Source organism: Pithys albifrons, chromosome 19, assembly GCF_047495875.1.
Source record: "Pithys albifrons albifrons isolate INPA30051 chromosome 19, PitAlb_v1, whole genome shotgun sequence".
NCBI lineage: Eukaryota > Metazoa > Chordata > Aves > Passeriformes > Thamnophilidae > Pithys > Pithys albifrons.
This window is the reverse complement of record NC_092476.1, coordinates 2,163,359-2,181,379: the sequence shown is the minus strand read 5'-3', so window position 1 is coordinate 2,181,379 and position 18,021 is coordinate 2,163,359. Positions and strand designations below refer to the sequence as shown.

The 18,021-nt window shown below is 47.0% G+C and overlaps 1 long non-coding RNA gene across 1 annotated transcript; it reads left to right on the top strand.

Annotated features, from left to right (window-relative positions):
- Positions 1 to 11,202: 11,202 nt before the first annotated feature.
- On the top strand, positions 11,203 to 16,220 carry LOC139680907 (uncharacterized). Its single transcript, XR_011699433.1, has 3 exons — positions 11,203 to 11,248; positions 12,923 to 13,020; positions 15,689 to 16,220. It is a non-coding gene; the product is annotated as an uncharacterized lncRNA (long non-coding RNA).
- The last annotated feature ends 1,801 nt before the right edge of the window (positions 16,221 to 18,021 follow it).

Sequence of the window (18,021 nt, the reverse complement as noted above, 5' to 3'; positions counted from 1 at the left end):
GATCACAAGTTTTAAGAAGCCCATGGAGGCTCCTGGGCTGTCACACTCACCTGAGTCTTCACAGAGCTCCAGATCAAACCTCTGCCAGATCAAACCTTTCCTGAGCACCCACCAGGCCTTCGAGGGGAGGGGGCTACTCTTTAGCTTTTGACGTTGTGTTTTAATCTCCAGGCAGAACAGGAAAAAAACCCCACCCCTAATCCTTGCACATGGTTTTTGTGGCAGCAGCTGAAGCTGTGCCTGGGGGAGCCCATCCCACGGGATGGTGGGTCTGGGGACTGCGACTGGGAGCACTCAGTGCCCTGGAAAGACTTGTGTGAACGTGGGAGTGTTTGTGTGAGCTCCAAGCCTGCTCTGGAGCCCTTGGAGGCCTGTCTGTCAGCAGTGCTATCAAATGTGTATCCCCACATCAAAGCTCTGCTGACTTCCTACTAAGGAAAACAAGGGAGAACAGATTTTTCGCTGCATGCTGTTTATTTTAACATGTTTTTAGTGTTTGATTGATTCCTTTTTTGGTTGGTTTGTTTTTTTTTTTTCTAGAAACAAGCCTGAGGGGGATGGTTTGTTTTATCAGGAAATGAGAATGAATTTACTCAAGCAGGCTGGGTTGCTGCCTTAATGCTGTTTCATTTTCACTCCCCAGTGCCCCAGAGCAAGGGCTGAGGCTGCTGGTGGGGCTGGGACAAAACTGCTGCGCTGGGGAAACATTCAGCTCTACTGGCAGGGATGGAGGGACTTGTAAAGGGGCTGTTGCTGCCAGAAACTGAGGATTTTTGGACAAAATGAAGCAAAGTGTCCATTGAAATGACCAAATTCAAATCCCAGTTTTTAAAAGGTCCACTTTCTCCATTTGCTTTTCTGGAGAAATGAGGCCGAGCTGTTTGTGTGTTTGAAACATTTTGTGAAAGGCTCACAGACCACCCAGAGACCTCCATGCCTTTAGGACTCCATGGATGCTCAAGGATTTACAGAGTATTTCTGATTCAGGTAGACATTAGCAGTCATCAGTTCCAACACAACCAGCTTCAGTGATCCCCAAAATCAGGGAATTAGAGAATAGTTTGGGTTGGAAGGGACCCTAAAGCCCATCCAATTCCACCCCACTGCCATGGGCAGGGACACTTTCCACAAGACCAGGTTGCTTCAAGCCCTGTCCAACATGGCCTTGAGCTCTTCCAGGGATGAGGAACCCCTGAAAGTTGTCACCCTTTAAAACTGAGAGTGCTAAAGCAAATCCTTACTGAGATCAAGAGGAAAATTCAATATTTATCCTGGTTTTATTTTCCTTTGGACTCTGTTGTGCAGCTTCTCTGTGTCTCTGAGCAGAGCTGCCCATCATCAGTGGCTGCTCCCAACCTGTCACATGGAGGTGACAACACGAGTCCTCCACCACTCATCACTCAGCCACTGCAGGGATTCCCTGATGTGGGTAACACAGGGCTGAGCTTAGTCACAGAAAGGAAACAGCCTTTCAGAGGAATTCTCTTTGGTGTGAAGGAGTGAATCAGGACAGAGATAATATCCAAAGCAATTTTAGCTGAAAGAGCAGGAATTCCTGGCTGTGAGCACAGCCTGGGAGAGAACGTGTGCTGTGCATCACAGGGGCAGAGGGGAATGTTCCCCTGTCCCTCTCAGGGCTGTGCTTTGGGCTTGCTGACTAACTGAGAGGAAAGCAAACCAAGTGGAAAGGCAGGAGCCACCCTTAGGGACGGGACTGAAGCTGAACTTGCCTCAGCTTGAGAGATCTCAGACAGAAAGGAGGGGTGGAGTCCAAACAGTGCAGAAAAACACGGGGTCCTCATTGCCCCCTGTGCAGACACCATCTCTCCTGTGCCTAAAGACATTTCTCAGGGGTTTCCTTCCCAGGGAACATCAGCCCTGGGATGCTGGAATTCTTGACTTGTATATTTGCTCTTTTCTGGTAAGGATTTAGGAAAATGGCTCTTCACCTTTCAGTAATAAAGTTGTAGGGTTCTGTGTTTCTGCATCCATAAACCCCTGACACAGGCATCAGTTATTGAATCTGCAGCAAGGAGCATCAACTCTTGGAATCAAAGGATTTGGGAAGTTCAAAAGAGAATCTATCCCAGTTTAATTTATTTTTTTCCCATGGACTGCATTGATAAGGACCTTAGAAAAAGTGTCTGACTTCTTCCAGGTTTGGTTACAGACATTGCCAAAAGACACAAGAGAAAGACAGAGGGGAAAAAAGAGGAAAAAAGGAACCAGCAAGGGGATGAGGGAGTTAAGGGACCTGCAGTTGGAGCTGCTCTCGAGGGAGACAGGAAAGCTGTAAAGATTTGGCAAGAAGCACAGATCCCAAAAATTAGATCATAGTGCATAATTATCCTCCAAACTGGCCTTGGTGCCAAAATCTCAGTATCTGGGATTGTTCTATCTTGAAGTCATGTAGGAAATCCAGAGTTTCACTCAATTGCATTCCCATGCCCAGCCACCCCATGTCATTCCCGTTCCACAATAAAACCTACCTGGCATTGTGTGGGGAATGAGTAACAATTCCTGTGCTGAAAGGGAAGAGGGAGAAACAGCGAGAACTCTCTCAGGCACTGCAGTCAGTGGGAGCTGGCACTGCTGGCAGGGACTCCGTGCCCATGAGTCAGTCCCTGGGCTCCTGCCACTGCCACTGCCACCACCCCACGTCCTTCTACAGCCACCCAGGAGCTGCTGCTGCTGAACTGCTCTAAGAGGTGTCCATGGGGTTTGTTTCAGATGCACTCACTTGTGTTCAGTCCAAGCAAAATGCTTGGAAAAGATGTGATGCCCGATGTGGTGGAAGGTCCCACATTAGTTTGAGAGCTCAAGCTGTGGTGTGACAACAACCTCTGAAGACCTTGGACAAACCACCGTGCTCAGCTCTGGCTCAAAAGCTACAGCAGCACCCAGAGTCTGCTCATTTTGGGTCATGACTTCCCTGGAGGGGGTTGTATGAAGGCAGCCACAGAGGTCTGAGCCTGCATGAGGGTCCAACACTGGCTGTGCTTCCCGACAGGGTTGGTGGGAGATGCTCGAGACATCTGGGCACATTCCCATGGGATCAAGCTCCCAGGTTTTGCACAATATACTTAGAGAAATGCAGCACAAGTCCTGCTCATTCAGCTCCACTCTCCTGCTCTGAGTTTGACTCTTGGGCATTGCCAGTATTTGACCCCATCCCATCTCCCACAGCCTCTGCCTCTGTTCTGCTCCACAGCTGGTACAGAATCACAGAACTACCAAGGGTGGAAAAGGCCTCCATGCACCTGCACGGCCTGGCATGGAGCAACCACAAACCCAGGGAGAAACTCCAAAGTGTGGTAGTGCAAAAGCAAGTTTTACATGGCCCTGAGCTGGAGATTAAATAATTCTGCCAGCAGAGAGAGCCCTGAGATGCTCAAGATGCTCATGAAGCCAAGAGTTGCCTGAAGGTCCACCTGCTACCAGGGAGCAGAGCCTTTGCTAAAGACAAGCCACTCCAACCTCCTGTGCCTGTGCTCAGGAAAAGGCAGCAGTGTGGTGGCAGCTGAGTGTGTGGTGATTAAGGGCAGGACATGCCTTGGGACTGAGGATTTCTTTTTTTTTAGCTTCCTGTTTACAGGTTGACTGTGTTTCCCCAGCGTTTGAACTCCCCCGTCACGCCGTTCCTCCGCCGCTGCTGACACTGAGTGAGAATTAATAAGCTTCCTCTGAGCAAATCTCTTGATTTAAACAAGCTGCTGCTGTGCCCTGCAGGCAGAAACCCTCCAGTAAATGTTCTTCTGCAGAAGGCAGGATGCAGGCAAAGACCTTTCTTGGCATCACCACCAAAGCCTGGGGTCCTCTCAGGCTGCACCGAGGCAAAGCCACTGGGCACAACAAGTGTCTGAGGGTTGATCTTTTCCTCCACACGTGAGCAAGAGGAGGAGGCTGAGCAAGGCTGAGAATGTGGCTGCAGTTTCTGGTGCTGCACACTGGACCTCAGACCTGGCCAATCTTGCCTAAACCTGATATGCCTGGCTTGTCCCCACCCCTGCCCTCAAACTGCTGTGAGCAGTGGAGAGAGCAGGTGGCACCTCTGCTTTCTGCATTTCCTATTTTTAATTATGGTGCAGCGAGCTCCAAACAAGACAGTTTTGGGTCAGACCTGAAGTGCTTATTTTGCTGGCCAAAAGCTGAATCTGGTGCCTATGGAATGTGTGGCATCTCACATATTCACTCACTGTCACAGGCCTAAATAATCCAAAAGATACTGCCACAAAAGTGGGAAGTCAGATGGTTTGCCAGCTAATTAATCAATGCATTTGCTATATTAGCAGCTCCAAAGGGATTCTGATGCAGACCCAACCCTTAAATGTGCCATGACATCTGCAGCTGATCAGATGTGCATTGCCCCATTAACGGATTACACGTGCTGAGCAAGATACCCCATGGTTTGAGTGTGCAGGGAATTCCTCAGGCTGCACCAGTCACTTGTCTGAGCAGAGCACACAAGAGTGAGGATTTCTGCAGTGGAAAAGGTTTATTCTGTGTTTGTTCCACTTGTTGCTACTCAGAGTAATTTGAAGGCAGCCAGAAAAGCTCAGGAGATTGGAGAGATTCAGCAGCGCTGCGATGGAGTGAGAAAAGAAGTTTGAATGGATGCAGCCTTTATTAAAAAAAAATAAATAAAGGGGTTTCTAGTAAGGGCTGGCAGGTTTGCAGGTTGCTGGAGGGCTGGCTGGGGGCTGTGCTGCTCCCTCCTATGAGGGGAGCAATGTGCAGGCAGGTGCAGGGATGGAAGGCACTTTGGGAGCAAAGAGAGCCTTGCCTTGCTCTGCTCCCTGTCCCATCCGTGCAGCATCCCAGCAGTCTCTGGCAGCACTGCCAGGAGATGTCTCTCTCCCAGGGGGAACCTGCATGGGAGCCCACCATTTCAGGGTGTGTTTTCCATCAAGCCCTGTGCTGTCACAGACTGGGTCTGGGGTCTGGGTGATCTCTGGGAGCAGGGCTGATTTAAGGCCATACTGTGTCCTGCTGGCACAGAGGCACAGGTACCTTGTCCCTGCAGCCCCTGATGTCCATCCCAGTGTCACAGGATGGGACCTGCCCCCCTTGTTGCATCCATAAATATCTTACAGACGTGGAGCAATGAGGTAACTTCATAGGGACCTTCACAAAGCCCAGGACCTGAATGCTTTCCCCTCAAAAAGCCTCCCTGCTCTGTACCATGTAAATGACCATGTACTTTATTTTCCCCCATTCATTTCCAAGAATTGCTTTTGTTGAACTGAGAGCTGAGTGGTGCTTCAGCTTATTTTTACTAAGTGGCTCCAAACGTTGGAGTGGCTCAAGCCTGTTCTATGTTTGTCCTTCCTTGGTGCTCACAGCACCTCTGGGCAGCAGATGCTTTGCAAGCTGCTTTAAAGACAGATCCAGTGCCACAGAAGAGTTTGAAAGCTGCAGAGGACAGTCAGGGCTTGCAGAACATCGTGTACCATTGTATCACTTTTATCTTTTCCAGGGTTCATCTTTAAGCCTATTGTTTCCCCCGACACAAGTTGTTTAGAACTTTGGCTGCTGAGTGGCTCAGCAAGTTGCAGTGGCAGTGGGAGGGCAGCAGGTCAGGGCCAGCTTGTTCCATTCACCCTTTGGGAAGAGTCCCCATTGTCACAGCATCCACAGTGACCCAGTTCCCCAGTTGGATTGTGGGGTGTTCCCTCTCTGATTGCCCAGAGCCCTGCTGGAAAAGGGGCTTGTTTGGGAGTGAGGTGGAACTGTGCTCCTCCTGAGGAAAGGTGGTCCAGAGCCCTTGAAAGAAAGGAGTCTCTTTAATCCAAGAGAAAATAAACCCCATTGAACTGTGAGTTGTTTTTCTTCTCACCCCACCTTTGATTTTTTTCTGCCTGATGACTTCACAGCAGAGGCTCTGACGAGTTTTCTTTGTCATTACGTGACCCTTTACTTACATCAGCAGGGCTGGTGGCTTAATGAATGTGGCTGGTTATCCCAGGCTCACCACCATCTCATTAACGTGGTGCTTTCCAGCAGATTTATCCCATCGATTTGTGTGTCTGGGATCAGGGAAAGCTGAGTCAGGCTTTGCACAGCCCCAGAGCCGTGTGGGAACAGGAGCTGTTCCCTTCACTGCCACAGACAGGGCTGTGCCAGCACCTGGGCTTGGGGTCACAGAGGCAGTGGAGCTGTTTGGAGGTGAATCCACACGGGATCATCAGTTTTCCCTGGTGAAAGAAGGAGTTCATCCAGCACTGACATCCCTGCTCCTGTAAAACATCTCTGTTTGCTGCAGAGAGTCAGGGAGCTTCTTCAGTGACAGCAAAGGCGAGGGAATGAATGAATGAATCAATGAATGAATGAATAAATGAATGAATGAAAGGCTTTTTTATTTGCTGTGAGTGCCTGTGGGCTTGGTTAGATAACACTGATGGGTTTGCTTGTAGTCTTCATACACATGAGAACACTTTAGGCCAGGCTTGGTGGAACTGCTCCTTGCAGGGCAGGGCAGTCTGGGCTTGACCCTTTTGAAGCCACTGAAATAAAATATTATTTGGACACCTATCAAAATCTATCCAATATCTCTCTGATGAACATCTCTCTATCTTGACATGGGCCAAGATGCTGCCAGGCTTTGGAAATGGGCCCCAGCCCTCGGTGAGGTGTTTGCAGCTCAGAGCCAGGGGAGCATGTTCTAACTCAGCACCCCAAAAGCTGAATTCCCAGGCATGTGCCATTAGAGGGCCATGAGGGATCTCAAGGAGAACAGAAACAAAAGTAAAAAAATGGGAAAAAGTAAAATGAAAAGGCACTAAACTGGAGCAAAGCCTGGCTTGGTTCCCTGGGAGTCTGAGGAGATCTGTGCAAGAAGCTCCTGCCCAGCACAGTGTGCAGATGAGAATTGTGTAGCAATTTTTTTCTGCTAAGGGGCATGTGAAAAACCTGACTTCTGACTCTGCCAGGGACAGGACATGAATCCTCTTATGAGGATTAAACTTTCAGAGGAAAAATAAGATAGGTCTCTTCTAAGAAAAGCTGTGCACTTTGCTAGTAATGTGGGTAATTAGTCATAAAGCACTGGGCAGCCAATTCCTCTGTCAGGGTGAGAAGCAGAGGGAAATTTGGTGAATTTGCTGTGACTTGAGTTCAATCCTTCATCTGTAGGTCCAGATTAAGTTGTATTTTCCTGACAGGATTATCAGTTTAGCCCTTTATTCTCTCACTGTACAATCTTTCCAAACCTGCTCAGCTCCTGATCCCGGGCACTGCTTACTTGGTCAGCACAGAACATACTCTTGACTAAAGGCCAGTGCCTTTGCCCAGTGACATGGAGGAAATTTGGACTTCACCTCCACTCCAGAATCTTTCTGCATTCACTGCTTTATTGCATTATGGAGATTTAATCCTCCTTGGGAGCCCATTGGGTGGTTTCCAAGGGATACAGTTGGATTTGCCACATCTTTGTTTCTCCTTCCAAGATGGGATGGACTTTTATGGAGTATAAAATCCAAACACTGCCTATTCCTTGGATTCTCTACACAAGTCTTCCTGTGTGTTGGTGGAAGGGCTCCCTGAGGGAGTGGGAGCCTGTTGGGCTGTGTGTGGGATGGGAAAATGATGGTAAAAGAAGGATTCTGGAGATGGGATGGAGAGCTGTGAGAAGGTGACACACCCACTCCAAATGCCCTGGAAAGCAGAGGACAAAGCCCAGCAGGGCATTGTGGTTCTTGTGCTTGCTGTGCCACCTCACTCCCTGCAGCGACACCATCTCCCAAGGTGGCAGATCTCCCTGTTCAAGGCACTCTGTGTGACAAGGACGTCTCTGCTCAGGGAGGAGGAGGAGGAAGGTGTGCTGTGAGCACCCCTGGGTGAGGCAGTGTGCAGGGGTCTGTGGCCCTCAGGGGGAAGGTGTTGCTGTGACAAAACAGCTGCTCTGAGCCTCAAAGCACCAAAACCAGCTCAAGCATGCATCATTCTGCACTAATTTATGATAATGAGCTTATCAACAGCACTTCCACATCTCCTTCAGAGACAGGAAAAGCAGTAACAGAAGCAGTGGGTGGGATATGAGAGAGGTCTGTCTGGCAGAGGACATGCCCTTCCTTGGCAATCCCAAGGTGCTGAGGGGGTTCCTCTCCCATCCCTGCCTCCATCCTCTGCAGTCTGAGCTGGCAACCAGGCACTTGGGAGCAGAAATCCAATTTTTCAAACAGAAATTACATCTGGAAAATAAGGAAGCTGCTTTTTAAGGAATGGTGTCTGAGAAGAGGCACCTCTGCCTTGCCAAGGGACGTGTTCTTAGTTCATAAATAACTCCAGGAGTCCACATCTTCTATACCTGACCTGTTGATATGAAGCTTTTCCTGTGGCAGATCCAGGACGAGCTGCAAGCCAAGAGAAGTTGCAGCTTTGAGGTAAGAGGAAGTGCCAAGCAGAAAACTCTTCTGAAAACCCCAAAGTCCATCAAGCACTTAATGGGCAAGTCAATACAACCCTGGGAGCCAAAGCTCCCTTGTAATGTCTCTGCCATAATTCCCTGAGCGCCCATCCCTTCCCCAGCGCTTGGCGTCACCCGGACACTGCTCACTCACCAGGAAGAGCTGAGCAGTTGCTGAAGATACACAAATGATGACAGCAGATGTCCCAAATGCCTTTGATCCCTGCTCTGTGTTTAGCTGAGGGAGTTTATTTCTCAGCTCAGTGAGAGGCCCTCTCCTGCTGGTGGCTGACAGAGGAGCTGTGGGTGCACAGCCTGTCCCAAGGCCATTTGCAAAACAACCAGCAACTGCACTGAAAACATTTCCTGCTTCAGCTCCGAGCTCCCAAACCAGCAAAGTGACTGTCTGGGAGTAATTTGGAGGAACTCTGCAAGCAACTGCAAAATCAATGCAAATGTGTAACTCCTCCAGACTTCATTGCAGGGGAGCATCTGTTTACATTTCTGTCTCCAAAAGTCACTCTGGTCTCTTGGGAAGTTTGCCCTCTGCAGAGACACAATGTTGCAGGGAGAGGGTTTCCAAAGAATATCCTGCCATCCCCAGCTTTGTGCAGTCGCATCTATTCGGCCACTCTCCAGAACCACCCCATTAAACTGTGGGTAAAAGTGTTTCTAAGATCCTTCACTGAACTCCCCATCACAGTCTTTAAAGCAATCATTCTGATTGCTCTCTCTTTAGCAATTATGGCTGAATGACACATTTCCAGCCTTGGAAAATGATATGCTTAGCCCAGATTCCCTGTGCATAAGTCTCTCATATACATATATATACACACACACATATTTACCAGCTTTCATGTGCTAAGTGGTTTCTAAACTCCTGCCTGTCAAGGAGCTGGCTGAAGCCCGAGCAGGATTCCTGTCTGATGGCTGCCTGATGTGTGCCAACAGCTCCCTCTGGGTTTTTTGTCTAAGATTTACTTCAGTTGCAGAAAAAATCAAGCAGCGTCTTTGTTCCCAGAAATAATTTTGGCAACCGAGTGCACGGAGCATGACCCATCCTCGCAGTTGCATGGTCTCTGGACAGCAGCTCCTCAGGGCCAGCACAACCTGGGCTGATGAGACCAGCTCTGTAATGGAAACCTCGTGCCTTTGCGTCTGGGAAGTCAGCAAGTGTCAATCTCTGAAGCACAGAGGTTATTTCGGAAAGAGCATCTTGAGCAGAGATGGGGCTGGAGCTTTCCAGGGCTCCGTGGAGACTCCAGTTGCATAACCCTGACAGTCTCTGCTGGAAAGCACCTCAAATCCAAACACAAAGCATCCATGACCTCAGCCCTTGGCCATCCCATCCACCTCCAGCAGCAAATGCGAGAGGGAACGACATCTCAGAACCCCTCCCGTAATTTATGAACTAACACAGCTGATTTTGCAGCTACTAAAATATACCAAAAGTTCAGAACAATAGCCCTGTGAGTTGACTAAGTGGTGAGTGGGAGCCAAAAGCAGGAACCACGTGCATTTAGGCTGAGGTGAACATCAGACAGAGGAGGAGATGCAGTCCCTGAGCCCAGATTTGAAGGCAAGAGATTCATGCTGAGTTTCACCAGCTGAGAGTCTGGTGCTGTGGTTTTTTACAGCCACCAGTGTTGATATAATCAGATCTCTGATAAGAAACAGGCTGCTTTGTGTCTTTGTTCACTGGAACTGGAAAGAAAGAGCTGACCATTCTGGAAAAATTCTGTGGAGTCTGGTAGAAATGGGACTGAGCTGCCATGGAAATTTAATAGAGTCATATGCAGAAATTACTGTAAATAGTTGTAGAATTTAATAAGTGCTTTTATGCTTCCTGTTGGGTTATTTTTAACACTCCTGTAGAATTATGTAGTGGGATATGGTTATGTATTAAATTTTAACAGTTTAAAAAAAGAAGCTGTTGAACACTATCATTTTCTATTGGGTTATAAGGGGTGCCTTCATTAGGAGGGTTTTTCTGCTTCCAAACAAAGCCTGAACAGATTTGAACACTGTACATGAGCAAAATAATCCCAGCTCAGGGAAGATATTAATGAAATCCAGGCTGGAAATCTGTGCAGGAAGCTGCTGTAATGTTTCTATTTCCAATTTCAGTTCACACAGGTGAACTGAAGAGCAAACCAAGGTTCACCACATCCTAATTGTGTTAGGGGGAACTGAACTCTGAGCTTTTCCTTGTGGAGATCTTTTTGATTCCTATCTTCTTTTGCGATCAAGGAGAAGGTTTTCTGCAATTTGATGAGGTCATATACATTTCATGCCTTTTCTAATCTAACCCCATGTGGCACAGATCAAAACCCTTCATGAAGTTCAGTGCATGAAGCTCAATAATTTTGCATCCTGAAGGAATTATCCTCCAGCAAGACCTCTGAGTCTCCTATGAAGATGTCCATTGCCTTCTATCACCGTGTTGCTCATCACTGTGTTGTATGATTAATCACTGTGGTTTCTGTAGGACTAACATGGTCATGTCTCATTAGCTCTTCTTGGCCACCACACATTCATTACTCAGGCATCACCAGATCTTCTCTGGTTTTAAAGGCTGCACTAGGTTTTCACAAACCATGCCTAATTTTTACTGGAGAGCTTGGGAATGGTGGTTAAATTCAAGTCCCACTGGGCAAGGGGTGAATTGTTCTCTTCACGCTCATGAGCTGCGTGTGCCAAGAAAAGGGAAGGCTGAGGAGGATGTGGTCAGCTGCAAGCATCATGTGAGTTGTTCCCAGTGTTTGGGGTGGGTAATTTTTCTGGCAGGATTGAGGTGGGAGGAAATTTGCTGATGCAAGAGAAAAATAAGGAGAAGATCACCAGGTGAGAGTGTCACCACAGTGTCCTCGAGCCTTGGATACTTCAGGAGCTGAGCATCTCCCCCCGGAGGCTTCTCCAGTTCTGGGATCTGAACTTCTGGGTTGGCTCCTTCCAGCCCCATTCCTTGGCTGTGCTCGTGTGCCATGGGCAGGTTTGGTGTCTGAGGGGAGGGTTGAGTTGGCACCTCCAGCATCAGAGGGAAGGGAAGGGAAGGGAAGGGAAGGGAAGGGAAGGGAAGGGAAGGGAAGGGAAGGGAAGGGAAGGGAAGGGAAGGGAAGGGAAGGGAAGGGAAGGGAAGGGAAGGGAAGGGAAGGGAAGGGAAGGGAAGGGAAGGGAAGGGAAGGGAAGGGAAGGGAAGGGAAGGGAAGGGAAGGGAAGGGAAGGGAAGGGAAGGGAAGGGAAGGGAAGGGAAGGGAAGGGAAGGGAAGGGAAGGGAAGGGAATCATGTGAGAGGTGTTCAAACACAGAGATCTGTGCCCAGGGTTTGGGGCAGAGGTTTCACAGCAGCCCCTGTGCCAGGGGCCATGCACAGGTTTTGCCCACTGTGGATTTTGTCCTCCTGTGTGTCTCATGTAGACACCACTGACTCTGACTCTGCTCCCTCATCTGAACATGGTGAGAGCTCACAAATGCACACAGGGTGTTCTCTGCTTTCAGCTCCACAAGGAAAGGCTCATGGAAAGTGTTGCCAGTCTAAATCATTCCATGACTTGCCTACAGTTCCAATTAACTGCAGGAATATCAACAAACACAATGGCATTTCTTTTCCATTCTCATCTCCTCCAGTCAGTCTTTAACCCACTTATCAGACACTTGTTATTACAGAAATAATCAGGAGTAGAAAATGCACTAGTGCTGAATCAACACTACTGGGCTTTTTTTCCTCATTTTTCTTCCTCTTTTTTTTTGTACTCGTGTAACTCTCTTGGTTTCTGTTGGACATACACCAGCCTGAAATTGCAAAAACACAGCTGGCTAAATCCATCACATCTTATTGCAGGTTATCAGTTCTCTTGTGCAATAAACACATTTGACAATTAGCAGTGAATTGATGACTCAGTTCAGGCTTTGCCATTTAGAGGAGATGATTTCTTTACTATTTTGTGCCTGACAGAAAAATTCACAATACAGGCTTAATTTGCAGAAAATTCAAAAAGCTGGGAAAGCCATTAGCATTTCTTACAACCAAAATGACAAATGGTCTTTACATTAATCTCAAATAACTCCTTTAAAGCAGGGATCAGGAAAGAATTTTCCTCAGAAGGATATTGCTGCCCAAATGGAGATGTGCTTTCATGGGGCTTTCTCACCTTCTGTGGGATCAATGGGCTTGAAAAACCTTCCTTTGCTGAATCTTCTGCTTCAACCCCAAAAGTTCCACCAATATAATATTGCAAAGTCTGCAGAGACAAAAGACCAAACCACACTGTGAGTCACAGTGTACAGTAAACCTCTCAGGAGTAACTCACATTTAACTTGTTCAGCTCCATATCTCACTGCAATTAAACTCTTAATTAAACCATTTGTCCAGCTGGCTCTTTTCAATTTCAGTTCTTCATCTTGGGGGGGAAAAAATCTGCCAATGCCAACCACCATATCACAGCTCTATAAAAGCCTGAAAATGAGGTCTGAGAGAGATTTTTGAGAAGGGACTTGTTCCTTCTCTCTGCTCCCCAGGGACCAAGCACTCCCAGGTGCCCTGTCAGGTACCAGCTACTGTGGCATTTCTCCCTCTGGGATTTGTGGAGACTTGGATCAGCCTTACTATCAAAAAGGTGAGTCCAAGAGTTTTATTTAGCAAAACTCCCAGTCCAAAAACCAAGTGGGTTGGGATGGTGGGATTTTTTTGTCCCTCCTGAATGGAAGAAGAGCAGCTTAGGCATTGTGGTGGTTTGCTGATCACTGTATAAGAAAGGAAATAGCTAAAGAGGTGTCAGAGTAGTGATGGTGCCCTGGGTGGGCACAAGGGGTTGTGTCTCATCATGAAGCATGAGCTGGTGTCTCAGGGTGCTGCTGTTAGAGATAGAAAGTCACTGCCTCTGCTAATCAGTGCTGTATGTGAAGCAAAATGCTGCTTTTTCTTGAGACTTCAAGGTGTGTTCCACACTCCAAGCATGAGATGCTCAGTCCTGTGTCCCCATGGAACCCCATCCCTGGAAGTGTTCAGTGACAGACTGAGAGGGGTCCTGAGCAATTTGGTTTAGTGAGTGGCACCTCTGCCCATGGCAGGGGGTTGGAACTGGAGAGTCTTAAGGTCCCTTCCAACCTGAACCATTCCATGATTTCAGTGAGTTCCTACCACCTGTGTGTAAGTGGGGTCTGTGGTTACTACAAAGTTACACTCAACACACAGTGAGAAGGCTTAAAACAAAATGCCTTGGTTTGCATTTGCCACAGAGCTAAAAAAAAACAAAACCAAACCAAAAAAGCACATATGGAGATTTTCTACAGCTCAGCTGACACGTGGTAACTTGTTAAATCCCAGTAAATTGAAATCTCTTCCTGGCATATGAATTCCAGCTCTCCCTGGGCTGGCAGAGCTTTCGCAGAATACAATGGCACTTCAGAACACTTGGTGACGTTTCATTAAAAAATAGGTCCCAATTATATCATGCAGGAAGTACGTAGGATGTAACAAAGAGGAGTGGGTGAAAAGCAGAGGTTCCCAAATCAATGGGGTTTGGGGAAATCATCTGCAGGTTCCAATAACCGTGTCAGCTGAATGGTTTGAGCTGCCTTTGTGTGCAGAGCAATGCAGGAAATCCCAACAAAGCAGAATTTCTCGTAAGACTTCTGGTGCATCAGCACATGGTCTGAGCCAGAAAGAAACCACAGAAACAACTGCTCTCCTTTCTCTGTGGCCACTGCAAGTTCCAGGTGGAACCTGAAATGAAATGTGTGGGTGAAAACACTGCAGCACTTTCCAAACCCCTTTCTTTGGATGTAGTTACAGAAACAAGCCCAGAATGAGGGTCATTCTCTATATTATACATTGTTCTCTCATCAGCTCTGCTGGAATTCATCCAGTGGCTTAATTTATTTAAGAATATTTTAAAGCATTTCTTATATGTCCCATGTTGGAGCATCCAAGATCTTGTATCACTTTGGAACATCTTTAAGGAAACTTCAGGGCTTTTATATACTTTACTGAACAATGGATCCATTTCTTCATTATTGCTCATAGATGGGTTTCTGCTGAGCCAGAAAAGTATAAACAGGGAGCAAAGTTGGCTCTCAAAGGTCTTTAAAGGTAAATTATATTCAAGGCTTGGTTAAGGAGCTGGACTATCCTCTCCTTACCTTTTAGAGGACCATAATAAGAAGGGCAGAAGACCAACAACAGTAATACCAGAGACATATTTAAGTCAAGTCTCATGCTCTGAGTGCATCCCTGGTGAACATAAGTCAACAGTTGGACTCGATGACCTTACAGGCCTTTTCCAACCTAAATGATTCTGTGATATTCTGGGCTTGATGTCCATTATGGGAATTGTCTCAACAAGACACAGCCTTCCCCTCTTGGTGGTTTTTGGGCACACTTGAGTGTTTCCTCATCACCAAGGAGGGAAACCTCACCAGCAGACCTTGTGGGTTCTCTGTCCCAGGGAAAGCAGAGATGGCAGCACCAAGAACCTCAGTTCTCCTGTGTTGGTCCCTTGATGTTGTGAGGGAGTTGAAGGCAACCAGGGATCCCAGGAGGTGTATCCTCACCAAGATTTACCATGTTAACACTCACTTCTCATCCTGCTGAATCCTGGTGAAGTCTTTGGCAAAGGAGCACAACACCCTGGGAATGGGTCTGGCAAACGAGGAAATGCTGAAGCAGAAGAGTTGATGTCCCCCAAGTGAGGGATCTTACAGTTTGTCCATGAGCACTTCAGCTCTCTGGGTTTCCAGCTAGGAAATGTTCTTGGTAGAACTGGAACAAACTGTTTGTTCTTTGTTTTCTTAAATGCTACTGGGAATTAATTTTCTCAGGTTTCTTCAGCAATGTTTTTATCCTATTTTCACTGGATTATGAAATAGGGAGATATCTGCAATTTCTTTTTTTCTTTAGGGGTGAATTACATCCCTTTTGCAAAGTTTATGAACTGCTCAAGCCCATTTTAAGCCCTACCCTGTAGCTTTAAAAACTGCCATAATTTTCATCTTGCAGTGAAATTTCTTGGAGGGCAGAAGCAAAAATTCTCAAACACCAAAAGAAAAATTAACAAGGAAAAAAAGAGCTTTTTATGGTTTAGGGGAAGATATTGCTGGATGAAAAGTTGGGAAGTAGCACAAAAAAATGCATAGGGTTAAAAGAATTTCTTTGTGCCAAGAAATTGTTGTCTTCCTCTGACAAATCTCCAGAAAAGTGCTGGCACTACATGAAACTCAGGGAGGCTGAGGCTGAAAGCACTGAGCCTGGGCTGAAATTGAAGTCCTGCTAAATTTTTTTTCCAGGGTTTGTGAGAGCTGTTTCCCTTCCACCTGCTGAGCAAACAGGATAGCAGTAAAATATTTCCTCTGAGTGACTCACGGATCTGTCGGAGGTGATGAGGCCCGATGGGAGTTCGATGAGATCTTAAAGAGCGATTTGCTTTTCTCCTCTTGGCAAACGGTGTCCACCAGACTGGGAACATGAGCTGCATTTCCAGCCTGTGGAAATGGGAACTGATGCCTAAAGGGGTTTTTTTTAATTTTTCGATTTTCATATTTTGCAGATTTTAGGAACACAGTAGATGTGATGCTGTAGATTTTAGTGAATTAATATTTAGCAGCTTGTAGCATAAAATCCTCCTATCTCTACCCCTGCTCCAGAACAGGCAGCTGAGATCTGCCAGCTATTTAGTCTCTTCCTCAAGGTACCTGATTAAAGCATATCAGAAGAGAACATAAACATGGAGCAGCGTGACCCGAAGCCCTGGAGAGTGTCCAAGAGACCTTTGTGTGCTGAAGAAGAGGAGGTGGATGAAGACAGAGGGTCCCAACGACCCCAGCCCCAATTCAACAGGGGTGGGAACTGGGAGGGGACAGAGGTGGAACTGGACATGTGGACAGTAGTGATTGGATAGGTTATATTATAAAAACTATAGAACTCAGAGCTTGCATGAGCACACGTCGATGTATTCCTGGATGAGCAGGGCTGCTCATTAAAGTGCCTGCCCATTATCTTATCTCCTACAAAACTTGGCTTGGAGTCTTTTTACAGACTTTTACAGCAACAGAACCAAGAAATGCCTGGTGGTGGTTGTTTGGCTCCCAGATTTCCTTTAGGCTTTTGAGATGCACAGGGAAAAAAAAGGGGAAAAATTTCAGAAGCGTTTCATGTCCTGCTTGTTACAACCTGGAAATCGTTTGCTGGAGCTCATAGTCCCATATTCCTGCTAGGAATGGTCTCTGCTGGAGAACAGAGAATAGAACACAGTCTCTATTTGCTCAAAAGTTATTTTGGTGGGTTTTTTTCCCATTTCAGGGTATTGAGAGATGGAGGGTCTGCAGCCCTGGGAGCAAAAAATCTCCCTCCTGCAGACCCAACACTGGGCTGTTGAAACAACGTGCCCCAGAACATTTCCAAAGGGCAAATCCATGGTTTGTGTGGCCCAGCACACCTCATTTAGTGCCATTCTGGAGGAATTTCTCCATTGACATCCACTGCTGCTCCTGCAGTTGACACCCAGAAATGCAGGAGGCTCCTGTGAATCTCCACCGCAGCTTTTTCGTTTTTATTTCACTTCCATAAAGGCAAGACAACAAGGGAAGATTAAAGTGAGTTATTGTATGCTATGGGTTTCGGAAACATCCTTCTGCTTCCTTCCTGGGGTGGGCAGAGCCCTGGGGGTTGGCACTTCAGGCTCTGCTCCCTTCCCTGGAGCTTTCCATTCACACCGAGCCGCTTCTCCCACCGCCCGCCTGGCCGTGGCTCCCGTGTGTGTGTCAGGGGAAATGATTAACCCAAACCACCTATAGAAAGCAATTCTTTCTATTTGAAGACACTCCTGACAAAGCTGAGTGGGAAAAATGGTTGTGGTGGCTTCAATTAAAGTATGCTGGGCTTTTTCCTGTAAAGTTTTAGTGTTTTCCATGCAGGATAAAGAGCAGTTTCTGTGGGACAATATCTGTTATCCTCTGCAAATAATTGCTTTTGAAATTAAAATATCCACTGCTTCCTCATTTGAAATAAAACCCTCTGCATCCAATGGAAATATTGATTTCTAAACAACCTTTGGCCAAAGTGAGAAATAAAAGGATAGACTGGAGGTTTTGTTAATTAAAGAAAAGGGTTCTTTATTTACAAAACAATTAGTATTTGGGTTTGTATTTAACTGATGATCTGACACCCATGAGTGGGGAGGCCCAAAGCATTTTGCTTTTATTTTCTGTTGTTTCAAAACCATGTTCAGGACTGAGACATTTATTTCCAATGTCCTCCCCACTCTCCACCCCCAATGAAGATTTTAAACAAAGGTTAATGAAGGAAACAAGCAGCATAAGCAAATTTCCAGGGACAAGATTAATTATGAGGCATCTGCAGCTTTTTCCCCATTGTGCTGATACCCCCCCTGTCCTGTGTGTGCTGCTATCCCTGCCCTGCCCTGTGCCAGAAGCCTCTCTGAGCTATCCCAAGCCATCCAGCAGTTGGGAACTCTCCACTGGCCTCAAGTGGCTGCCTCGAAAGCCAAATGGAACCAGCCCTTTCCACATGGGTCATGTTTGTCAGCAAACCTGCAAACTGAGATGCTGGTTTTTCTTTCCCTGACTCATCAGTTTGCCTGTGCCATGGCACTTCCAGGAGG